The following is a 25,899-nucleotide window of genomic DNA, read 5'->3' on the forward strand; positions in this document are numbered from 1 at the left end:
CTGTTTCTGTTGTCTTTCCAGGTTCTCCCACTCTGTGTCACAGAACTTTTTCATTGCTTTCATCTCTTGTTCGAGACGGCAACTCAATTGTTCTAATTGCTGTTGTAATTTGAAATAGAGTTGAGTTCTAGCCTGGTGTTCCTCAGAATTGTGCATATCTGTAAACTGGACAGACTCAGAATTCTCTGTCAAACTATGTTGTTGTTGTTCAGTGGAATTCTGTTCTGAAACTTTGTTCTCCTCTGAAGCATAAGCATTTATGCACTCCTTCGTTTTTCCAACCTTAGTCAGCAAGTCCATTTTAAACTTGTCTTTCACACCTGGGCTGGTCTTATCGTCATCCGTTTCAGAGTCTGAGCTGATTGTCTTCACTGAGTTCTCACTCATTATTGCTTTTAAATAGTGCCATTCCATGTTTATTTCCCAGATCCACTCCCGTCCCAGAAGTGGTGGACCTCCCTCAGGTAGTACATATAAATACATTCCTTGGTGTTCTTTGCCCCTGTCTCTCACCTTGACTTTTATCTTTCCCATGGGGTATACTTTCTGCCCCGTGTATGTCTGCAATACGATCTTGGTATCTCTCAAGGGTATGTGTGAGAATAGCCGGTTGTAATCCCTTCGATTTATGACTGATAGGGCTGATCCTGTGTCCAATTCCATTTTCTCTTGGACTCCGGCTATTTTTAGCATGACCCAGATAGTTTGCAGGTCAGCTTCCTTACTCACATTGTGAATTCTCAGACTACCCAGTTCCTGAATGGTTGGGTCTGAATCCGAATTCTGTTCATCTGAACTCTTCTCAGCCACCTTGTGTACCTTATTGTACTTTTCCTGCGGTGACTTTTTGTTGTTGTTGTTGGTCTTCTTTCCTGACCGGCATACCTTAGCTATGTGACCAAGTTTGCCACATTTTCTACATTCCTGGTTTTTAAACCAGCATTGGTTCTGGTCGTGTGTTGTCTTCCCACAACGATAACATTTCGATGTACCCGAAGTAATTTGATCCACACTGAGTACCGCTGCGTTCAGCTGCATTTCTGCTGTGCCTCTCACTGTGGCTTCGTGCGATGCTGCAATAAGGACAGCCTTATCAAGTGTGAGATCGTTCTCTTCTAGCAGACGCTTTTGTGGTCCTTCCTTCGACAACCCACACACGAACTTGTCTCTCAATGCCTCTGTCAGATTTTCCCCAAACTGGCAGTATTTCGCTAGTCTACGCAGTTCGACCAAGTATTCCGCGTTGCTTTCCTCTTTCCGTTGCGTTCTCGCATAGAATTTGAATTGTTCCGCCAACATCAGTGGTGTGGGGTTCAAATGATCCTTCAGGACAGCAACAATATTAGCGAAAGTCTGATCCGCCGGTTTAGCTGGTGATAGAAGATGCTTCAATAGCCCGTATGTCTTTGCCCCCATTGCGTTTAATAAGGTGAGAGCTTTATCATCATCTGCTATCTTATTGGCCTCACAATATATCTCGATACGTTCTACATACGTGGCCCAATCTTCCACCTCGGAATCGAAGTTGTTGATGTTACCATGCTTAGGCATCTTCACTATCTCTCACTATCTTTCTGCGAAACAAACACAAAATTTTCTTTAACTTTTTTTTTCAAAATGGCGGTTTCCTGCGCTTGTCTTCTTCCCCCGCCCACTTTCAAAATGGCGGTTTCCCGCTTCTGTCGTCTTCCCCGCCTACTGGCGGCTTCCCGCGTTTTTTCCCCTGGCGGGAGGGGTAAGCTTTTCCCTCGGGCGACGAACGCTGGCTTTCGGGGTTCGCAGCCTGCGCGTCAGCTTCAGTGCATTTATTGTTCCCCTTTCTCGGCAGGGCAACCGGCGCTGGGTACAACCCATTGACGGCGAACAGTTTCAGCTGCTGGGCTGGATCTCGCTCAGTCTCCCTCGCTCGGGCTCTGTTGTTCCCTTTTCTCGGCAGGGCAACCGGCGCTGGGTACAACCCGTTGACGGCGAACAGTTTCAGATGCTGGCTGGATCTCGCTCAGTCTCCCTCGCTCGGGCTCTGTCTCTCCCGCTCGCTCGGGCTCTGTCTCTCCCTCAGCGGCTTCCAATCGCGCCTCCCAGCCCTCTCACAGTCCGGTGCTTTCCTCCCCGGCTGTGGCTGAGTTCTCCGTGATTTATTTATTTTTATATCTTCCCGCGCCTTACGATCCCGGCCGCAGCGCTTCGTGGCCTCGGTCGCTGCCCGGCCTTTTTCACTTCAATTGCACCTCCCAGCCCTCTCGTAGTCCGGTGCTTTCATCCCCGGCTGCGGCTGAGTTCCCCGCGGTTTATTTATTTTTATATCTTCCCACGCCTTACGATCCCGGTCGCAGTGCCTCGTGGCCTCGGTAGCTGCCCGGCCTTTTTCGCCGGTCGTGGTCTAGCTGTCTCACGACGCCGTTGCATCTCCCAGCCCGCTTGTACCACGGCTTCCGTGCTCCACGCTGCCCCGGTCTCAGCGCCTCTGGGCCCGACTTCTGTCCGGCTCCTTTCCCCCGACCGTGGTCGAGTTCACCGCCCTTATCCTCCGTTTATTTTTTTATTTTCCCTTTACTCACAGTCACCGTGGCCGACTTGCTTCTTGTGCTGATCGGCTCACTCACCACCGTGGCAGAAGGGACAATCAGTGCCTATTGCTGATGGAAGGCTTCGTGTCTGAATTCTTCCTTCTTCCTTGCTCTGCAGACTCGAGTTATCTCTCAGCAGAACGACGAGGGCGGGTGCCTCTTCTCGACGCTCGTTAACTGCTTCGGAAGTATTGTTGCCGCAGGGTAAGATCGAACTCGTCGCTACTGTAAAGTCTGTAGGTATTATGGCGAATTAATACACAGACTACAAGAGTAACTTTAACAGGACTTTACTATTCGAAGGTCAGGGCGAATCTGCCCAATAAATTCTGACACAGCACCTATGTACTGGTGTGGTCACCGTCGGTATTACAGTATACAGCAGCCAAGGCAAATGTTCAGGAAAAATGCATCAATGAAATGTTCGCCGGCACCGAGAGAGACAACATCCAGAGAAAACCACTGAAGGAAATCGATTTCAAGTGGATGCCTACCCACACTTGGTGCCGTGCTTTCGCGAACACGTCTTTTGTGTTCTCATGTTAAAAATATCATTTTGCCCGAACAGTTTGCCTGGTGCGAAAGGATCTGAATGGCAAAGGAGCAGGTAGGAAACACTGCATTGCTGTGCTTGCTGGCAGGAGACTTGCTGCAGCTTTTCTGGTAGTCTCGTGGTTAGGATTCAGGCACTTTTACCGCCGCGGCCCGGGTTCGATTCCCGGTGAGGAAACAGTGCGTGTTTTGGGACTGTTTGAATTGCCACCATACAACGCTGAAATAGCTCAGTTGGGAGATCGATTAAATTTGAACACGCAGCACTTTCTGATCTGGAGTCAGATGCGCTACCGTTGCACCATGAGGTCCACAACATAACCACGGATGTTCGTAGTTTGTATATATACTCGTTCCACAAACACTGTTTCATTCCTCCTGCCTTCTCCTGAATCCTCAGTGTCATGCACAGGAGCGCCTGATGCCCTCATTTGTTTAAAGTAACAAGCAGACACAAACACAGGTAATTCGTTCAAAATCTACCCGCAGGTGGCCACAGACACAATAAACAGAGCCAGAGAGACAGACAGAATCGGGAATCTCCGGGAAATAGACAAGCGATATTGACAAGGACTAAAGCGATTTGTGATCAGAAATTTGCCTGAACCCCTGTGTTTAATGAAAGGGATTTTGCTGCTTGAGTTCCTTATACGCCTTGGGCTTGTGGAGAACTTGTTTCGTAGTTTGCAGAAACGCGGCTCAGACATGCTGTTGTGACCGGGCCGGAGCCACAAGGTTCCTGACTGCAATCAGCAACAAGGCAATGTTGCTTCAACAGGCCCGGCTAGCTCAGTCGGTAGAACATGAGACTCTTAATCTCAGGGTCGTGGGTTCGAGCCCCACGTTGGGCGGTAGTTATTTTGCTAAACTTTTATGTTGCTTTCAAAGCGTCATTAATTAAGCGATATCATTGTTTTGCACAATGAAAGAAATGCGAACTGAGAAAATACTGCAGATGCTGGAAATATGAATTGAAACAGAAAATGCTGGAGATACTCAGCAGGTCAGGCAGCATCTGCGAAGAGAGAAACAGAGGTAACGTTTCAGGTCGATAACCTTTCGTCAGAACTATAAAAAAAAAGGTAATGGAACAGATTTTTAAGCAGTGCAGGGGATTCAATGAGATCATGGCTGATCTCCTGCCTCAATTCCACTCACCGGCCCTATCGCCATATCCCTTGATGCCCTTACCAGTCAGAAATCTACCCACTTCTGTTTTGAATATACCCAATAACTGAGCCTCCACAGCACTCTGGGGAAGAGAATTCCAAAGATTCACCAATTTCTGTGTGAAGAAATGTCTTCTCTCAGTCCTGAATGGCCTAACCTTTATCCTGAGGCTGTGTCCGCTGGTTCTAGACTCCCCATCCAAGGGAATCATTCTCCCAGCATCCAACCGATCAAACCGTGTAATAATTTTGCATGCTTCATGAGATCCCCTCTCATTCTTCCGAATTCAAGAGATTACAGGCCTAGTTTACTCAATCTCTTAACACAACCGCTTCCCCGAGGCGTGGCTAGATCTGGAGCACACGCTTTTAGTGCTGCAGACGGAGTGTTGTCGGAGCTCATTGCATTTGCTGTAACTAATCAGCTCAGCTGTTTCTTAATATCGCTTGGAATTAATCGAATTGAATGAAGTCTGGCTTCTCTCAGGATGGTTACAGACACTTCAGCTTTGTCTTTTGTATTCATCCATCTTTTCTGTTTATTTACTCTATCTAATCGTTTTCTTGATTTTAAAACCATCTGTCAAATTTCCTCTTAGCCGTCTATGCTCTAAGGAGAACAGCTCCAACTTCTCTGGTCTATCCACGTAACGGCAATCATTCATCACTGGAACCAATGAAGTACAAATGCATCAATGATTTGTTCGCCCCGCACCGAGAGAGACAACATCCAGAGAAAAACACAGGAGGAAATCGATTTCAAGTGGATGCCTACCCGCACTTGGTGCCGAGCTTTCGCGAACACGTCTGTTGTGTTCTCATATAAAAAATATAATTTTGTCCGAACAGTTTGCCTGGCGCGAAAGGATCTGAATTGCAAAGGAGCAGGCATGAAAAGCTGCGTTGATGTGCTTGCTGCCAGGAGGCTGGCAGCAGCTTCCGTGAGGCTGGCAGCAGCTTCCCTGGTGGTCTAGTGGTTAGGATTCGGCGCTTTCACCGCCGTGGCCTGGGTTCGATTCCCGGTCAGGGAACAGTGCGTTTTGGGGCTGTTTGAATTGCCACCATGCAACGCACCCTTACGGAGCAATGCTCCGCCCCTGATTCAACTTTCCACACCGCTGCTCAACATCACTCTTCATACAGCGATACAAAATATACATGCTTGATTTCTGTAAAATGCGTGCTGTTTCAAAGTCAGCAGGAATTGATTTCTGTCAAATTTAGACTGGCTGACTTTAAATGTTGCCAACATTTAACTGCAGCTCACAGTGTCAGGGCAGTCACGGTTTTCATCAGTCTTCCGTGTATCTTCTTGCCCACTGCACCTCCCAACAAACTTAGCTTATCACAGGCACGGCTATCGATTAATTCATTGCCAGTGTGAAAAATGCAAATTTTGAAACATACAAACGTGTGCAAGCCTGTAATCAGAGAGTCCGTGGCCGGTGATAACTTGAGCATTAAGATGTTCATTAGCCCTTCCTGTATTGCTCAGTAGCCCACTGCATGAGGAACTAAGAACCACGGGCATTTTCACTTCTGTGTCGGGCTCAGCACCATACCTGAAGATTGAACTTGATTTGGCTCGTGATCAGTGCGGCTCAGTGAGACTTCGGCCCGTCTCTCCCTTCACAACCCATCAGTGTGGAGAAAAGAACAGGGAATTTTACACATGTGTTGTGCTCTGTAACTTTATTTGAACATGTCATTGCATTTCACGCTGTGTCCAACACAGTGAGGTCCCCCGTGCTGTGTCAGCATTGTATATTTATCAACACTGCAGCTTTACATTAACACAACCTAAGCTCCGAGATCTGGTCGAGTCACATTGCCCGAAGTGAGGAATGAGCGAGAGGGGCAATTCCACCCGGGGATAGAAAAACCTCCAAAAGAACAACAGTATACTGCTTTTGATGTGAAGCCGAAATAGCTCAGTTGGGAGAGCGTTAGACTGAAGATCTAAAGGTCCCGGGTTTCGGTCGGTTTTAGTTACTTTCTGTCTCCTTCACTACAAGAGGAGTGAATGAGGAGAAATTTTACGCTCCTGATGCCGCGTTTCCCAAACGAATGGGAGTGAAACCAGATCGGACATGCTGGATCCGGCTCCAACCGTCCGCTGCAGGTGCGAATCCAGTCGGGGTCCCGCCGTCTGCTCTTATACCGGAGCAGTGTTTGTGGGAGGGGCTGTGGTGCGATAATAAATTTTAGAATGAGGTTTGTTAGACCATAGAGCTGTCTTTCTGTTAGTTTCGATTTACACTCTGCCCAGTTGAATATACGAACAGTTAACAATGTTTAACCGATGTGGTGTGTTCAATGATTGTGCAGTAACTCGGTCACCCAGTGTGAGGCTGAAAGACAATCTCGCAGCCTGGGTTCGAGCCTGGCCAACAAGAGCATTGTGGCCGGTTAGCCCAGTTGGTGAAAGCCTGGTGTTAATAACGACAAGGTCGCGAGTTTGATCCCCATACTGGCCATCAGGATGTTTTCATAATTTTACACTTTTCCCGCACATTTCAAATACAAACTTTATAAGGAAGCCAATGCACACAGACTCACGGGGGATTTATTTGGATTAACATCCATTGCACCTTTGCCACTGGGGCTGAGAGACACATCTTTCTGTTTATTTGTCTTTCTGGGTTTGCTGTTGAACGTTGAACAGGCGGCCTGTTCCCGATAAGGGTAACAGGCAGGTAATAGACAGACAGAGCAGCTCTGACCCCGCGAGATGGGCAAAAGGCTTCAGTTCAGGACAAATGCATCAATGAAATGTTCGCCGGCACCGAGAGAGACCACATCCAGAGAAAACCACTGAAGGAAATCGATTTCAAGTGGATGCCTACCCGCACTTGGTGCCGTGCTTTCGCGAACACGTCTTTTGTGTTCTCATGTTAAAAATATCATTTTGTCCGAACAGTTTGCCTGGTGCGAAAGGATCTGAATTGCAAAGGAGCAGGTAGGAAACACTGCATTGCTGTGCTTGCTGGTAGGACACTTGCTGCAGCTTTTCTGGTAGTTTAGTGGTTAGGATTCAGGCACTTTTACCGCCGCGGCCCGGGTTCGATTCCCGGTGCGGAAACAGTGCGTTTTGGGGCGGTTTGAATTGCCACCATACAATGCTGAAATAGCTCAGTTGGGAGATCGATTAGATTTGAACACGCAGACTTTCTGATCTGGAGTCAGATGCGCTACCGTTGCACCATAAGGTCCACAACATAACCACGGATGTTCGTAGTTTGTATATATACTCGTTCCACAAACACTGTTTCATTCCTCCTGCCTTCTCCTGATTCCTCAGTGTCATGCACAGAAGCGCCTGATGCCCTCATTTGTTTAAAGTAACAAGCAGACACAAACACAGGTAATTCGTTCAAAATCTACCCGCAGGTGGCCACAGACACAATAAACAGAGCCAGAGAGACAGACAGAATCGGGAATCTCCGGGAAATAGACAAGCGATATTGACAAGGACTAAAGCGATTTGTGATCAGATATTTGCCTGAACCCCTGTGGTTAATGAAAGGGATTTTGCTGCTTGAGTTCCTTATACGCCTTGGGCTTCTGGAGAACTTGTTTCGTACTTTGCAGAAACGCGGCTCAGTCATGCTGTTGTGACCGGGCCGGAGCCACAAGGTTCCTGACTGCAATCAGCGACAAGGCAATGTTGCTTCAACAGGCCCGGCTAGCTCAGTCGGTAGAGTATGAGACTCTTAATCTCAGGGTCGAGAGGTCGAGCTCCACATTGGGCGGTAGTTATTTTGTTAAACTTTTATGTTGCTTTCAAAGCGTCATTAATTAAGCGATATCCTTGTTTTGCACAATGAAAGAAATGCGAACTGAGATAATACTGCAGATGCTGGAAATATGAATTGAAACAGAAAATGCTGGAGATACTCAGCAGGTCAGGCAGCATCTGCGAAGAGAGAAACAGAGGTAACGTTTCAGGTCGATAACCTTTCGTCAGAACTATAAAAAAAAAGGTAATGGAACAGATTTTTAAGCAGTGCAGGGGATTCAATGAGATCATGGCTGATCTCCTGCCTCAATTCCACTCACCGGCCCTATTGCCATATCCCTTGATGCCCTTACCAGTCAGAAATCTACCCACTTCTGTTTTGAATATACCCAATAACTGAGCCTCCACAGCACTCTGGGGAAGAGAATTCCAAAGATTCACCACTTTCTGTGTGAAGAAATGTCTTCTCTCAGTCCTGAATGGCCTAACCTTTATCCTGAGGCTGTGTCCGCTGGTTCTAGACTCCCCAGCCAAGGGAATCATTCTCCCAGCATCCAACCGATCAAACCGTGTAATAATTTTGCATGCTTCATGAGATCCCCTCTCATTCTTCCGAATTCAAGAGATTACAGGCCTAGTTTACTCAATCTCTTAACACAACCGCTTCCCCGAGGCGTGGCTAGTTCTGGAGCACACGCTTTTAGTGCTGCAGACGGAGTGTTGTCGGAGCTCATTGCATTTGCTGTAACTAATCAGCTCAGCTGTTTCTTAATATCGCTTGGAATTAATCGAATTGAATGAAGTCTGGCTTCTCTCAGGATGGTTACAGACACTTCAGCTTTGTCTTTTGTATTCATCCATCTTTTCTGTTTATTTACTCTATCTAATCGTTTTCTTGATTTTAAAACCCTCTGTCAAATTTCCTCTTAGCCGTCTATGCTCTAAGGAGAACAGCTCCAACTTCTCTGGTCTATCCACGTAACGGCAATCGTTCATCACTGGAACCAATGAAGTACAAATGCATCAATGATTTGTTCGCCCCGCACCGAGAGAAACAACATCCAGAGAAAAACACAGGAGGGAATCGATTTCAAGTGGATGCCTACCCGCACTTGGTGCCAAGCTTTCGCGAACACGTCTGTTGTGTTCTCATGTAAAAAATATAATTTTGTCCGAACAGTTTGCCTGGCGCGAAAGGATCTGAATTGCAAAGGAGCAAGCATGAAAAGCTGTGTTGATGTGCTTGCTGCCAGGAGGCTGGCTGCAGCTTCCCTGGTGGTCTAGTGGTTAGGATTCGGCGCTTTCACCGCCGCGGCCTGGTTTCGATTCCCGGTCAGGGAACAGTGCGTTTTGGGGCTGTTTGAATTGCCACCATGCAACGCACCCTTACGGAGCAATGCTCCGCCCCTGATTCAACTTTCCACACCGCTGCTCAACATCACTCTTCATACAGCGATACAAAATATACATCCTTGATTTCTGTAAAATGCGTGCTGTTTCAAAGTCAGCAGGAATTGATTTCTGTCAAATTTAGACTGGCTGACTTTAAATGTTGCCAACATTTAACTGCAGCTCACAGTGTCAGGGCAGTAACGGTTTTCATCAGTCTTCCGTGTATCTTCTTGCCCACTGCACCTCCCAACAAACTTAGCTTATCACAGGCACGGCTATCGATTAATTCATTGCCAGTGTGAAAAATGCAAATTTTGAAACATACAAACGTGTGCAAGCCTGTAATCAGAGAGTCCGTGGCCCGTGATAACTTGAGCATTAAGATGTTCATTAGCCCTTCCTGTATTGCTCAGTAGCCCACTCCGTGAGGAACTAAGAACCACGGGCATTTTCACTTCTGTGTCGGGCTCAGCACCATACCTGAAGATTGAACTTAATTTGGCTCGTGATCAGTGCGGCTCAGTGAGACTTCGGCCCGTCTCTCCCTTCACAACCCATCAGTGTGGAGAAAAGAACAGGGAATTTTACACATGTGTTGTGCTCTGTAACTTTATTTGAACATGTCATTGCATTTCACGCTGTGTCCAACACAGTGAGGTCCCCCGTGCTGTGTCAGCATTGTATCTTTATCAACACTGCAGCTTTACATTAACACAACCTGAGCTCCGAGATCTGGTCGGGTCACATTGCCCGAAGTGAGGAATGAGCGAGAGGGACTATTCCACCCGGGGATAGAAAATCCTCCAAAAGAACGACAGAATACTGCTTTTGATGTGAAGCCGAAATAGCTCAGTTGGGAGAGCGTTAGACTGAAGATCTAAAGGTCCCGGGTTTCGGTAGGTTTTAGTTACTTTCTGTCTCCTTCACTACAAGAGGAGTGAATGAGGAGAAATTTTACGCTCCTGATGCCGCGTTTCCCAAACGAATGGGAGTGAAACCACATCGGACATGCTGGATCCGGCTCCAACCGTCCGCTGCAGGTGCGAATCCAGTCGGGGTCCCGCCGTCTGCTCTTATACCGGAGCAGTGTTTGTGGGAGGGGCTGTGGTGCGATAATAAATTTTAGAATGAGGTTTGTTAGACCATAGAGCTGTCTTTCTTTTAGTTTCGATTTACACTCTGCCCAGTTGTATATACGAACAGTTAACAATGTTTAACCGATGTGGTGTGTTCAATGATTGTGCAGTAACTCGGTCACCCAGTGTGAGGCTGAAAGACAATCTCGCAGCCTGGGTTCGAGCCTGGCCAACAAGAGCATTGTGGCCGGTTAGCCCAGTTGGTGAAAGCCTGGTGTTAATAACGACAAGGTCGCGAGTTTGATCCCCGTACTGGCCATCAGGATGTTTTCATAATTTTACACTTTTCCTGCACATTTCAAATACAAACTTTATAAGGAAGCCAATGCACACAGACTCACGGGGGATTTATTTGGATTAACATCCATTGCACCTTTGCCACCGGGGCTGAGAGGCACATCTTTCTGTTTATTTGTCTTTCTGGGTTTGCTGTTGAACGTTGAACAGGCGGCCTGTTCCCGATAAGGGTAACAGGCAGGTAATAAACAGACAGAGCAGCTCTGACCCCGCGAGATGGGCAAAAGGCTTCAGTTCAGGACAAATGCATCAATGAAATGTTCGCTGGCACCGAGAGAGACAACATCCAGAGAAAATCACTGAAGGAAATCGATTTCAAATGGATGCCTACCCGCACTTGGTGCCGTGCTTTCGCGAACACGTCTTTTGTGTTCTCATGTTAAAAATATCATTTGGTCCGAACAGTTTGCCTGGCGCGAATGGATCAGAATTGCAAAGGAGCAGGCAGGAAACACTGCGTTGCTGTGCTTGCTGGCAGGAGACTTGCTGCAGCTTTTCTGGTAGTGTAGTGGTTAGAATTCAGACATTTTTACCGCCGCGGCCCGGGTTCGATTCCCGGTGAGGAAACAGTGCGTTTTGGGGCTGTTTGAATTGCCACCATACAACGCTGAAATAGCTCAGTTGGGAGATCGATTAGATTTGAACACGCAGACTTTCTGATACTGGAGTCAGATGCGCTACCGTTGCACCATGATGTCCACAACATAACCACAGATGTTCGTAGTTTGTATATATACTCGTTCCACAAACACTGTTTCATTCCTCCTGCCTTCTCCTGATTCCTCAGTGTCATGCACAGAAGCGCCTGATGCCCTCATTTGTTTAAAGTAACAAGCAGACACAAACACAGGTAATTCGTTCAAAATCTACCCGCAGGTGGCCACAGACACAATAAACAGAGCCAGAGAGACAGAAAGAATCGGGAATCTCCGGGAAATAGACAAGCGATATTGACAAGGACTAAAGCGATTTGTGATCAGAAATTTGCCTGAACCCCTGTGGTTAATGAAAGGGATTTTGCTGCTTGAGTTCCTTTTACGCCTTGGGCTTCTGGAGAACTTGTTTCGTAGTTTGCAGAAACGCGGCTCAGACATGCTGTTGTGACCAGGCCGGAGGCACAAGGTTCCTGACTGCAATCAGCGACAAGGCAATGTTGCTGCAACAGGCCCGGCTAGCTCAGTCGGTAGAGCATGAGACTCTTAATCTCAGGGTCGTGGGCTCGAGCCCCACGTTGGGCGGTAGTTATTTTGTTAAACTTTTATGTTGCTTTCAAAGCGTCATTAATTAAGCGATATCCTTGTTTTGCACAATGAAAGAAATGCGAACTGAGAAAATACTGCAGATGCTGGAAATATGAATTGAAACAGAAAATGCTGGAGATACTCAGCAGGTCAGGCAGCATCTGCGAAGAGAGAAACAGAGGTAACGTTTCAGGTCGATAACCTTTCGTCAGAACTATAAAAAAAAAGGTAATGGAACAGATTTTTAAGCAGTGCAGGGGATTCAATGAGATCATGGCTGATCTCCTGCCTCAATTCCACTCACCGGCCCTATCGCCATATCCCTTGATGCCCTTACCAGTCAGAAATCTACCCACTTCTGTTTTGAATATACCCAATAACTGAGCCTCCACAGCACTCTGGGGAAGAGAATTCCAAAGATTCACCACTTTCTGTGTGAAGAAATGTCTTCTCTCAGTCCTGAATGGCCTAACCTTTATCCTGAGGCTGTGTCCGCTGGTTCTAGACTCCCCAGCCAAGGGAATCATTCTCCCAGCATCCAACCGATCAAACCGTGTAATAATTTTGCATGCTTCATGAGATCCCCTCTCATTCTTCCGAATATCAAGAGATTACAGGCCTAGTTTACTCAATCTCTTAACACAACCGCTTCCCCGAGGCATGGCTAGTTCTGGAGCACACGCTTTTAGTGCTGCAGACGGAGTGTTGTCGGAGCTCATTGCATTTGCTGTAACTAATCAGCTCAGCTGTTTCTTAATATCGCTTGGAATTAATCGAATTGAATGAAGTCTGGCTTCTCTCAGGATGGTTACAGACACTTCAGCTTTGTCTTTTGTATTCATCCATCTTTTCTGTTTATTTACTCTATCTAATCGTTTTCTTGATTTTAAAACCCTCTGTCAAATTTCCTCTTAGCCGTCTATGCTCTAAGGAGAACAGCTCCAGCTTCTCTGGTCTATCCACGTAACGGCAATCGTTTATCACTGGTACCAATGAAGTAAATCTCTTCTGTGCCCTCTTCAAATTCTTCATGTCCTTCTGAAAGTGCGGCGCCCAGAATAGGACTCAATACTCCAGCTGCAGCCCAACTAGTATATTATATTGGCCCACAAATTCCAGAACGGGGCTTGCAGCCCCTTGAGGTCTCAGTTTCACTCGACACGCCCCCATTGTTTCTGTCAAGCTGCTAAGTATTTCTACATGCAAAGCAGCAGTTTTAATAGGTTCTTGGAAGTTTTTTGAAGATTTTGGTAACTTTTATAAACTTTTTAAAATGTTTACATTATTTTGAGTAATCTGAAATAGTTTCAAAGAGAATTAAAGCAATTTAAAGACTTTTAAAAGCCCTAAAAGAATTTTTTTATTTCCATTTATTTATTTAGCAATGTCGTCGTCATACGTGTCTTCACACTGTTCCCTTTGGGGAACTGTATGAAGTGGTGGAAGGATTTATGGCCATGATTAACGCTCATTCCGTGACCGTAACCATCTTTGAACCAACCATTAGGGCGGTTAGTCCTATGGCGGGAGGGTTTTACGGGCTCCCACAAGCTATACAAGGAGGGGGGCCACCCACAACCACGGATGCAAATATCCCACTGGATGTCAACCCAGAATTTAGAGCCGAAGCTCCGACTCCACTTGCCGGGACTGTTTGGAGCAGGGTTCGAAACCCTACCCTGATCTGGCCCAGCGGCGGGGATCCTACCACTATGACAAAGGCCCAATCCAATTAGCAACGTGAATTGGCAGCATAGGGCTCCAGTCACGGGGAGGGAAAAGGCGCAGGAAATGTATGGGTGTCACCTTTTGTGCGGAGTGGGCCTTTTGCGTAGCAGTAAGCATCCCCGCCGCTGGGCCAGAAGGAGTAGGGTTTTGAACCCCACTCCAGACAGTCCCGGCAAGTGGAGTCGGAGCTCCAACTTTAAATTCTGGGTGGACATCCAGCGGGATACTTGCGTCCGTGGGTGTTGGTGGCCCCCCCCGCCCTCAGATGGGTTGTGGGAGCCCGTAAAACCCTCCCGCCATAGGACTAACCACCCTAATGGCTGGTTCAAAGATGGTTACGGTCACGGAATGAGCGTTAATCACGGCCATAACTCCTTCCACCACTTCATACAGTTCCCCAAAGGGAACAGTGTGAGGATACGTACGATGATGACCTCTTGCGCAACGCACCTCCTTGGGCCCTCAGTCGCAGATGCGAGGGGGCAAGTCGTGCAATTGTTAAATTTTTTATTTTATTGACATGTAAAATGTTGGCCCAGTAATTCCCTTCCAAATGCGCTAGTACGGTCGGGGTACTTACGCATCTGGCCGGATGAAATGCTGGTTTTCAGCATTCACAGTGCATGTGGGGAAAACCGGCATTTCCTGTCCTCTGAACGAAGGGGTTCAGAGGCAGAACGCGTGCGACTGCACAGGCAGCACGTGCACAGTATAATTCGCCGCTTTCATTAATGCTTTCAGTGAGGTCCAGTCATTACAACTTACACATGAAAAAAGCATGGGTACAGTTGCTCCACAGGCTGCGGAGGAAGCTATTTCTTATCGTGGAGCTTCTGAAAGTATGTATGTCTGTATATATTCCTTTGCGTGTTATGTATATATTCCTTTATTTATGTGTATGAATGTATTATTTTATTATGACTTTCAGAGAAAGTAACTTACTGGAAAATCATAATTAAAAACATACATTCATACACATTAGTAAAGGAATATAAAACATACATACATATACGTAAAGGAATATATGTGGACATACATACATAACTCATTCTCACATTCCATTCACACAGCCACAATTGCTCCTTCTACCTACCGTTCTGAAAACCCTTGTAAAAAAAAAAATTAAACTTTTAAACTTACTTAAAATTTCTTAAAATAACTTCCCTCCCTTTCCCAAACAAAAATATTGCATTTCAAAAGCTCCACGATAAAATATATCTTCCTCCGCAGCCAATGAACAACTTTACACTTGCTTTTTTCACGTGTAACTTCTAAGGACTTTCCCTCACGAATTTCATGAATGAAATCCACGAAGTTCACTGCGCAAGCGCTGCCTGTGCAGTCGCACGCGCTCGAGGTCTGGAAATGCCGGCGTTCCCCACATGCGCTGTTCATGCTGAACGCCGGCATTTCCAACGGCCAGAAGCGTGAGTAAGCCGACCGTACTCACGCTTTTGGCCTGGAATTTCTGGCCCAATGGTTATCCACAACTTCATGCCGTTTGGACTTCATGTTTCTTTTTATATAAACAAGGATCACACATGGTTTATTAACAGCGTTCTAAAGCTGTTCTGCCATCTTCAACGAATTGTTCACAAACTCCCCCAGTGATATCTGTCCGTTAACCCTTCTAAAATTATTCAATTTAGCTTGTAATCATATCAACTCACAATTTTCAGCATTGAATTTCATCTAAATGTGTCCGCCCATTACAACAGCCTGTCTATGTCATCATTTTTAAAAATTCTTTCATGGGCTGTGGGCGTCGCTGGAAAGACCAGCATTTATTTTCCATTCCTAATTACCTTTGGGAAGGTGGTGGCAAGCCACCTTCTTCAACCACTGCAGTCCGTGATGTGAAGGTAGTCCCATTGTGCTGTTAGGGATGGAGTTCCAGGATATTAACACAGCGACGACGCAGGACGGTGTGTGACTTGTAGGGGAACTTGGAGGTGGTGCTGTTCCCATGCACCTGCTGCCCTTGTCCTTCTAGGTGGAATAGGTCGCGGGTTTGGGAGGTGCTTCCGAAGAAGCCTTAGCGGTTGCTGCAAAGCATCTTATAGATGGTACACACTGCAGCCACCGTGCACTGGTAGCGGAGGGAGTGAATGTTTAAGATGGTGAATAGGGTGCCAATAAACGAGCTGCTTTGTCCTGGATGGTGTCGAGATTCTTGTGTGTTGTTTGTGCTGCTCTCATCCCGGCAAGTGGAGAGTATTCCATCACACTCCTTGTTTGTCCCTTGTAGATGGTGGAAAGTCTTTGGGGAGTCAGGAGGTGCGACACACGCCGCAGAATACCGACCCTCTGACCTGCTGTTGTTGCTACAGTATTTATGTGGCTGGTACAGTTAAGTTTCTGGTCAATGGTGACCCCCAGGATGCTGATGGTAGGTGATTCAGCGATGGTAATACTGGTATATATCATGGGGCGGTGGTTAGACTCTCGGTTGTTGGAGATAGTAATTGCCTGGCACTTCTGTGGCACGAATGTTACCTGCCACATATCAACCCAATCCTGAATGCCATCCAGGTCATGTTGCATGCGGGCTTGGACTGCTTTCTTATCTGAGAAGTTGTGAATTGCGCTGAACACTGTGCAGTTATCATGAAACATCCCCATTTCTGACATTATCTTGAAGGGAGGGTCATTAATGAAGCAGCTGAAGATGGTTGGGCCTAGGGCACTACCATGAGGAAATCCTGCAATGATGTCCTGGGCTGTGATGATTGACCTTCAATCAACACGAATTGAAGTCTCTTACTATCTTCTTCACTCTTACATATTTCGTATCCTCTGCAATTTTCAAAATTGGGCCTATACCCCCATGTCCATGACGTTAATGTATGCCAAGCACAGCAGTGGTCCGAGTAGTTAACCCGAGGGAACACCAATTTTCACCTCTATACATTACGCAATAACAGCCATTCAACACAACTCGCTGCTTTCTATCCCTTCGCCCCCTTTATATACATGCTGCTACTTCCCCTTTTATTGCATGGGCTTCAAATTTTCTCACATGCCTAATATATGGAGCTTTATCAAAAGATTTGTATTGTCCATATACACAACAGAAAATGCACTGCCCTCACCCACCCTCTCTGTTACCTCAGCAAAACACTCAATACAATATCTCATAAAGCTCTCTTCCGCAAAAAACATTTGATGCGGGGTCAATTGTTAATTTAAAATCTGATATTATTAGATTTCAGTTACCCAAAGTTATCAAGGGATATGGGGCAAAGCCAGGTGAATGGAGTTAGGCAATAGATCAGCCGTGATCCCCTTGAATGGCTCGAGGGGCTGAATGGCTACTACTACTGTTGCTATGCTCCTGTGCTCCTAACAGGTTTATTCGGGATCGCCTGCTTATATTTCTGGGTTTATGACAGATTACTAGAATCGACAGACAATATATCTGTGATTATGAGGGCTCATTGAGAACAACTGCCTATATATATATATGGATTAATCGTAATTTACTGTAAACTCCAGCCAAGATATCTGGGTTTATCTGGGTTCACTTGGATTACCAGCTATATTATTGGGTTTGTCGGGATTTACTGGGATCAACAGCCTATATATTTTGCTTTCCAGGGTTTATTAGAATTGCCAGCTTACATGTCCAGTATTTATTGGTAAAATGTTCCTTTGTAACAGCCTCTGTCTGTAGCATAACACATTCTGCTGAGTCTCCGAAATAACCAGCGGCTCAGCATAAGATTTATTTAGGTGCAACCTCCAGAATGATAAATGCTTATTGGGATCAGTGAGTTCTGGATAAAGTATCCCTTAGAGAGCACGGTTCAGTGAACATAAGAACATAAGAAATAGGAGCAGGAGTAGGCCAATCGGCCCCTCGAGCCTGCTCCGCCATTCAATAAGAACATGGCTGATCTGCTCCTAACCGCTAATCTACAATCACAGAACCATCTCCTGAATCTAACAGAATTAGACACACGAAATAGGAGCAGGATCAGGCTACACGGCCTCTGGGCCCGCTCCGCTACCCACAGGGCCATGTCCGATCCGAACCTAGACTCATGTCCAAATTCCTGCCCGCTCCCCGTAACCCTTAATTCCCTTTACTTCTAGGAAACTGTCTATTTCTGTTTTAAATTTATGTAATGATGTAGCTTCTACAGCTTTATGGGGCAGCATATTCCATGGACCTACCACCCTCTGACTGAAGTAGTTCCTCCTCATCTCAGTTTTGAAAGAGCAACCCTTATTCTAAGACTATGCCCCCTAGTTCTAGTTTCGCACATCATCGGGAACATCCTCCCCGCATCCACCCGATCCAACCCATTCACAATCTTATATGTTTCAATAAGATCGCCTCTCATTCTTCCGAACTCCAATGAGTAGAGTCCCAATCTACTCAACCTCTCCTCATATGTCCATCCCCTCATCCCCGGGATTAACCGAGTGAACCTTACTTGTACTGACTCGAGAGCAAGTATGTCTTTTCTTAAGTATGGACACCAAAACTGTATGCAGTATTCCAGGTGCAGTCTCACCAATACCTTGTACAACTGAAGCAATACCTCCCTATTTTTATATTCTATCCCCCTAGCAATGAAAGCCAACATTACATTGGCCTTCTTAATCACTTGCTGCACCTGCATACTAACCTTTTGAGTTTCGTGCACCAGGACCCCCAGATCCCTTTGTACCTCAGTACTTTCCAGTTTCTTGCCATTAAGATAATAACTTGCTCTATGATTTTTCCTGCCGAAGTGCATAACCTCACACTTTCCAGTATTGTATTCCATCTGCAAAATCTCTGCCCACTTATTTTGCCTGTCTATGTCCCCTTGCAGGTTTTTTATGTCCTCCTCACTCTCTACTTTCACTCCCATCTTAGTATCATCTGCAAACTTTGATATGCTGCACTCAGTCCCCTCCTCCAAATCATTAATATAGATTGTAAAGAGTTGGGGATCCAGCACTGACCCCTGCGGAACACCACTAGTTACTGATTGCCAGTCTGAGAATGAACCATTTATCCCAACTCTCTGCCTTCTGTTAGATAGCCAATCCTCTATCCGTGCCAGAATATTACCCCCAATCCCGTGATTTTCTATCTTAAGCAATAATCTTTTGTGTGGCACCTTGTCAAATGCCTTTTGGATGTCTAAATACACTATGTCCACTGGTTCACCTTTATCCACCCTATATGTTACTTCCTCAAAGAACTTCAGCAAATTTGTCAAACATGACTTCCCCCTCATAAAACCATGCTGACTTTGTCCTATTAAATTATGTTTATCCAAATGTCCTGTTACTGTCTCCTTAATAATGGACTCCAAAATTTTACCTCCCACAGATGTTAGGCTAACTATAGTTTCCAGCCTTCTGTCTACTGCCCTTTTTAAATATGGGTGTTACATTAGCAGTTTTCAAGTCTGCCGGGACCTTTGCTGAGTCCAGGGAGTTTTGGAAAATTATTACCAATGCATCCACAATCCCTACCGCCACTTCCCTCAAGACCCTAGGATGTAAGCCATCAGGTCCAGGTGATTTATCCGGCTTGAGTCCCATTAATTTACTGAGTACCACTTCCTTAGTGATTTTGATCGTGTTTAGCTCCTCCCCCCCTATAGCCCCCTGTTTGTCCAGCGTTGGGATATTCTTAGTGTCCTCTACTGTAAAGACTGATACAAAATATTCATTCAGTGTTTTTGCCATCTCCATATTTCCCACAATTAATGTCCCGGTCTTATCCTCTAAGGGACCAACATTTACATTAGCCACCCTTTTTCTTTTTATATAACTATAAAAACTCTTACTATCTGTTTTTATATTGTTTGCTAATTTACTTTCATAATCTATCTTCCCTTTCTTAATCAATCTTTTTGTTATTTTTTGCTGTCTTTTAAAGTTTTCCCAATCCTCTATCCTCCCACTAGATTTGGCTACCTTATATGCCCTTGTTTTTAGTTGAATACTATCCTTAATTTCTTTACTTAGCCACGGATGGCTGTCTTTTCTTTTACACCCTTTTCTTCTCAGTGGAATATATATTTTTTGGAAGTTGTAAAATAACTCCTTAAATGTACACCACTGATCATGTATCGTCTTACCCTTTAATCTATTTTCCCAATCCACTCTACTCAATTCCGCTCTCATACCTTCATAGTCTCCTTTATTCAAGCTTAGCATGCTTGTTTGAGATCCAACCTTCTCACCCTCTAATTGAATATGGAATTCAACCATGTTATGGTCACTCATTCCAAGGGGATCCTTTACTAGGACATTTTTAATTAATCCTGTCTCGTTACACAGGACCAGATCTAAGGTTGCTTGCCCCCTGGTCGGTTCAGTTACATACTGCTCAAGAAACCCATCCCTAATACACTCAATGAACTCATCCTCAAGGCAGCCCTGCCCAAATTTGATTTCTCCAATTAATATGATAGTTAAAATCCCCCATAATTATAGATGCTCCCTTATTACAAGCCTCAACTATTTGCTGATTGATACTCCGTCCAACAGAGTTGCCACAGTTCGGAGGCCTATAGACTACGCCCACTAGTGTTTCTTTCCCCTTATTATTCCTTACCTCCACCCAAACTGTTTCATTGTCCTGATCTTTTGACCCAATATCATTTCTCTGTATTACAGTGATTCCTTCCTTTATTAACATTGCCACCCCACCTCCCCTTCCTTCCTGCCTGTCCTTCCTGATCGTTAAATAACCTGGTATGTTTAATTCCCAGGCATTGTCACCCTGCAGCCATGTTTCTGTAATGGCCACAAGATCATACCCATATGTAGTTATTTGTGCCATTAACACGTCTATTTTGTTACGAATGCTACGTGCATTCAGATAGAGAACTTTCAAAGATGTTTTGTGACACTTAGTTCCTGCTTTTGCCCTTTTTATTACTTTACCTTTTACTCCATACCTTCTGCCCCTTCCTGACATGCTCTGGTTTTTAATTTCCCCACTGCTACCTAAGTCTATGACCTTCTCTGTTGCCATTTGTATTATTTGCTCTCCAGGAACCTCCCCCCCACTAGTTAGTTTAAAGCCTTCTCTACAGCCCTAGTTATATGATCCGCCAGGACTCTAGTCCCAGCACTGGCCAAGTGAAGCCCGTCCCAACGGAACAGCTCCCTCCTGCCCCAGTACTGGTGCCAGTGTCCCAGGAAGCAAAACCCATTTCTCCCACACCAGCCTTTGAGCCACGCATTTAACTCTCTAATTATATTTGTCCTAGCCAAATTCGCTCGTGGCTCAGGTAGTAATCCAGAGATTATTACCCTTGTTGTTCTGCTTTTTAATTTGGCCCCTAGCTGCTCAAACTCCCTCAGCAGAACCTCCTTCCTTGTCCTATCTATGTCGTTGGTACCAACATGGACCACGACAACTGGATCCTCCCCTTCCGACTCCAAGTTTCTCTCCAGTCCAGAGGAGATGTCCTTAACCCTGGCACCGGGCAGGCAACACAGCCTTCGGGACTCTCGCTCTCGGCTGCAGAGAACTCTATCTATCCCCCTAACGGTACTATCCCCTACCACTACAACATTTCTTTTAACTCCCCCCACTTGAATGGTCCCCCGCTCCACGGTGCTGTGGCCAGGTTTCTCATCCTCCCCGCAGTCCCTGTTCCCATCCTCACAGGGAGTAAGAGCCTTGAACCTGTTGGACAAGTGCAAGGGCTGCGGCTCCTCCAACACTACCTCCTGGATCCCCGTACCTGCCTCACTTCTAGTCACACCATCCTGCCCCTGGCCACGGACTACATCTGAATTAATTAATCTAATTGGTGTGACTATCTCCTGATACACAGTTCCAGTTTTTTATATAATCTTAGATCGTTACCTTAATACTTATCCCCCATATTTATGTTAGTTCTCCCGGGTTCCACTGCTCCTTCCTCTGAGCCCTGGCTTAGAAGCCACTGGCAGGAAGAACAGGGATGCTGAAAGGACCGGGACAGGTTACACTTCTGAGCTCGATTATGGCATTCTGGGAAATTATTTTCTGAACAGTGAGTCTGTCTCATTTACTTTCCACAGTCTGCTATTGTAAAGCGGGTATCAACCCATTTAACGCACCTAGTATTAACCCATTTAACACACCTGGTAATAACCCATTTAACACACCGGGTATCAACCCATTTAACGCACCTAGTATTAACCCATTTAACACTCCTGGTAATAACCCATTTAACACACCGGGTATCAACCCATTTAACACACCTGGTATTAACCCATTTAACACTCCTGGTATTAAACCATTTCACACACCGGGTATCAACTCATTTAACACACCGGGTATTAACCCATTTAACACACCGGGTATCAACCCATTTCACACACCTGGTATGAACCCATTTCACACACCTGGTATCAACCCATTTAACACTCCTGGTATTAACCCATTTAACACACCGGGTATCAACTCATTTAACACTCCTGGTATTAACCCATTTAACACACCGGGTATTAACCGATTTAACACAACCGACATTAACCCAGTTAACACACTGGACATTAACCCATTTAACACACCTGATATTAACCCATTTAACACGCCGAGTATTAACCCATTTAACTCACCGGACATTAACCCATTTAACACACCAGGTATTAACCGATTTAACACAACGGACATTAACCCAGTTAACACACTGGACATGAACCCATTTAACACACCTGATATTAACCCATTTAACACGCCGGGTATTAACCCATTTAACACACTGGGTATTAACCCATTTAACACACTGGGTAATAACCATTTAACACACTGGGTAATAACCATTTAACACACTGGGTATTAACCCATTCAACACACCAGGTATGTAGCTATTCAGCATAGACAGGTATAATAACAGGCACAGTCTCAAGTCTTGCTGGACTATTGATGCCAACACCGATATTTGAGATTCGGCACAAATAACAACAGGGATGATGGAATGAGTTTATTCTGGAGAGATTTTTTTAATGAAAATTTAAAAAGATTTCATGATAATGTGTTAACAGTAGTTTAATGAATACACAGACATTATATACATTTTACAGAGAGTATGACGCTTATCTAAATTTGCAAACTCTAGCCAACTCGGGTCTGCTGCAGGTGTCTACTGCTGTTCAGTTAAATTAGTCACTTCCTTAAGAAATCCGGTAACTTGCTTTTTCCGGATGAGAACTACAAGCAGTTTTCTATTACTGCTGTAGCAGGAGCGGGAAATGTGCAGTAATGTGACCAGGGAATGTGCTGTAACGGTATCCGGGAGTGTGCAGCCTCGGAATCAGGGAGTATGCGGTATTGGGAATGGGGAAGTGCTGTAATGGTAACACTGAATGTGCAGTACGGGACACGGTAGTTTCCCATACTGGGACCAAGGAGTGTGCTGCACAGGAACCCAGTTGTTAAGCAATGACGGCCCGTATTTTCCAATCAGAGGATTCCTGCATGCGCCCTTACCTGAGGGCTCCGGAGGTCCGGACAGTTCCACTCCTGAGCCTCTGCTCTACGAAATGCGTAGGGCCCAGGTCTCCCACGGGCACAGGCGGTTCGCAAGCGTCCCTGGGATCATGTGCGCCATGGGGAACCAATGAAAGAAGGGAATCCCCCTTCATATATTTGACAGGTCTCTCAGCTTAGACCTGTCAAAATTATGAATGGGCATCAATGAAAAAATATATCAGAACAATAAATATATATTTTTTTAAATCACGTTTTTAAAATTATTTAAAATTACATTAAATTAAATATTTTAAACAAAAATGAAATTATTTCAAAAAGATATATAAATTTTACGGGGTTAAAATAAACTTACCTTTTTGAAATGTATTTTAAATGATAAATGAGTGAAAAAAAATATTTTTACTTTTTTAAACTCTTTGCTGGTAAAAGCAGGCCTTACGCCTCCTTTTACCAGGCAAAACATTTTAAAGAGATTTCAGCGGGCGGAGATATTGCAGAAAGCGGAACGCTCTGCCCGCAGTGGCCCTTCTCTTCTGCAGGTGCATGATCAGCCGAGAGGACTTTTTGACAGATCGGAAGGGCCGGTTTTCAGGGCATGAGCTTCACATGCGTGAATCCGGCACTTATGAGGTCCCGACAGGTGTGTACACAGCTCGTACACACCCGTAGGGATTGGAAAATGCGGGCCATTATTCCCAACTAATTTGGCAAGAACTCTACATGTGGACGAAATTATCACTGGGCAAAATGTCATTTATTTCAGGTCACATTCTGTTTCATTCAACAACAGGTAAAATATACATAACACTGAATGGGATGCAATATGTTCACTTTAATCAGAACGGCACCTGCCCGGAAATGTACAAAATGAAGAACAGGCTTAGACGAACGCACGGGGTTGACTGGAATTTAATATAGATTGATTCCTTTTCAATATCTTTCCCAGTGACGAGGCAGAGATTAATATATATCGCAACCATCCTGCTGCCTTAAATTTTTCTGATCTTTATTTTTAAAACAAGTCTTCCTTTACAGACTAGCACAGATCGGATAAAGCTGTCAACTCTGAGGATCTAAACCCGGTCTGAATGTCGGGAAATTTCACACGATTTGCCTATTTTTTGGAATCAGTCACAACAAGGACTCATTCCCAAAACACCCTTGTACTGCGACCTCAGCATGAGACTGAGTAAAGCAGCTACCCACTCCTGGGCGAGTACCTGCTAAAACCACAGCTGTAGATAGCTTGTGTCCAGGTCCTGTCCTTGCGCAAAAAGGCGAGAAGGTCCCGAACTATGATATTAACTTGCGTTTTAACACTGGACCAGATTGTGAAATGTTTCCGAAAATATAAAGGCCAAATGGAACCCAGTGAAATCTACACATGAAACAAAAATACAGGATATTGTTAGAAAGTGTTAGCCCTTCTCATCTATTTAATTTGTTCATCATTGCGAGGGGATACTTCACTCCTCTCCTCAATTCCTCTCTAAATTTCCTCTGGGTCACAGCATAAATAAAAGTGTTGGTGCAGCAACTCAGGAGCTGGAGCATGAAGCCGATTTCAGGTACAAATGTGGGCAGAGGGGCAGGATATCACAAGTAATCCAACCGCCTCAGTATAGAACAGACCATAAACACCACCCATAACAGTATGAAATTCCCTGATATAACGAACAGTACAATCGTGCATTTCCTTCGGCTCTCCATCTCTCGGTCACTGGGACTCTCGCCACTGCTCCGAGCCCGGAGTCTTCTGTGGGCTCTGCTGGCCACTAAAATGTGCCTGACTGTTAAAGCATTGAACAGTAGAATCAAAAGAAACGGCTTGAATGGCGTTAAGATATAATTCATTAATTCAACCACGGCCCAGACCAGTGAACGTGATACAACAAGGGTAACGTGGCAAAACCAGGGAGTGTTAGAAAGCCAATACTGACTTGTATATAGAAAATTCCAGAAAATGTTCTTCAAACAGCTCAGCACACTCACTGTGCCTAGAATCACAGACGCCATTTTCTCGGTGCAATAATTAGATTTCACCTTCTGACAACAAATGGCCACGAATCGATCAAAAGTGAAAGTGACTGTGAACCAGACAGAACAGTCTGTGGTGGCATAAAGCAGGACGGCGTGAATATTACACACTCTAGTTTCCCTCAAAAACAAAAATTCTTTCCGATAAACAATAGGAATCTGCCTCAGTATCAGATCGATGATCACGACCAGTAGATCTGCCGCTGCCATGGCCACCAGGTAGTGAGTGACACATTTGGAGAGTCCACACTTTCCCCGAGACAGGATCGCAATCGTCACCACGTTAACTGTGTGCAGCAATAAAATACGATAATCATTCACAAGACACGGGGCATTAACAGTAGTTTTTCGTGTTTGCATGGAAGTAACAGTCCGTTATATAACAGGGACATTAACGTTCTTCACAATTACCTGAAACGCTTCGAAAATGTGCAGCTTGGCTTTGCATCCAGTGATGGATCGTGATTATTCTACCTGTGATAGGGCATCCTGGAGACAGGGGTTGTACTCAGCGTGCCAGCGATGAATTGTCATTTAAGTGACACAACGTGATCAAATTATACAGGCTAGTAATGTATTCCCTGGAGTATATAATA

General features: G+C 45.2%; 3 non-coding genes across 3 annotated transcripts; all 3 read left to right on the plus strand.

Moving 5' to 3' along the window:
- The first annotated feature begins 3,897 nt into the window (after nt 1–3,897).
- Nucleotides 3,898–3,970, plus strand: trnak-cuu (transfer RNA lysine (anticodon CUU)). Its single transcript has one exon. It is a non-coding gene; the product is annotated as a tRNA-Lys (tRNA).
- A 1,277-nt stretch (nt 3,971–5,247) lies between these two features.
- On the plus strand, nt 5,248–5,319 carry trnae-uuc (transfer RNA glutamic acid (anticodon UUC)). Its single transcript has one exon. It is a non-coding gene; the product is annotated as a tRNA-Glu (tRNA).
- Nucleotides 5,320–12,017: 6,698 nt separating this feature from the next.
- trnak-cuu (transfer RNA lysine (anticodon CUU)) lies at nt 12,018–12,090 on the plus strand. The gene has a single exon. It is a non-coding gene; the product is annotated as a tRNA-Lys (tRNA).
- Nucleotides 12,091–25,899: the final 13,809 nt, after the last annotated feature.

This window comes from Somniosus microcephalus, unplaced genomic scaffold (assembly GCF_052327205.1).
Source record: "Somniosus microcephalus isolate GS21.2 unplaced genomic scaffold, FLI_Smic_1.0 unresolved_chr4, whole genome shotgun sequence".
Classification (NCBI taxonomy): Eukaryota; Metazoa; Chordata; class Chondrichthyes; order Squaliformes; family Somniosidae; genus Somniosus; species Somniosus microcephalus.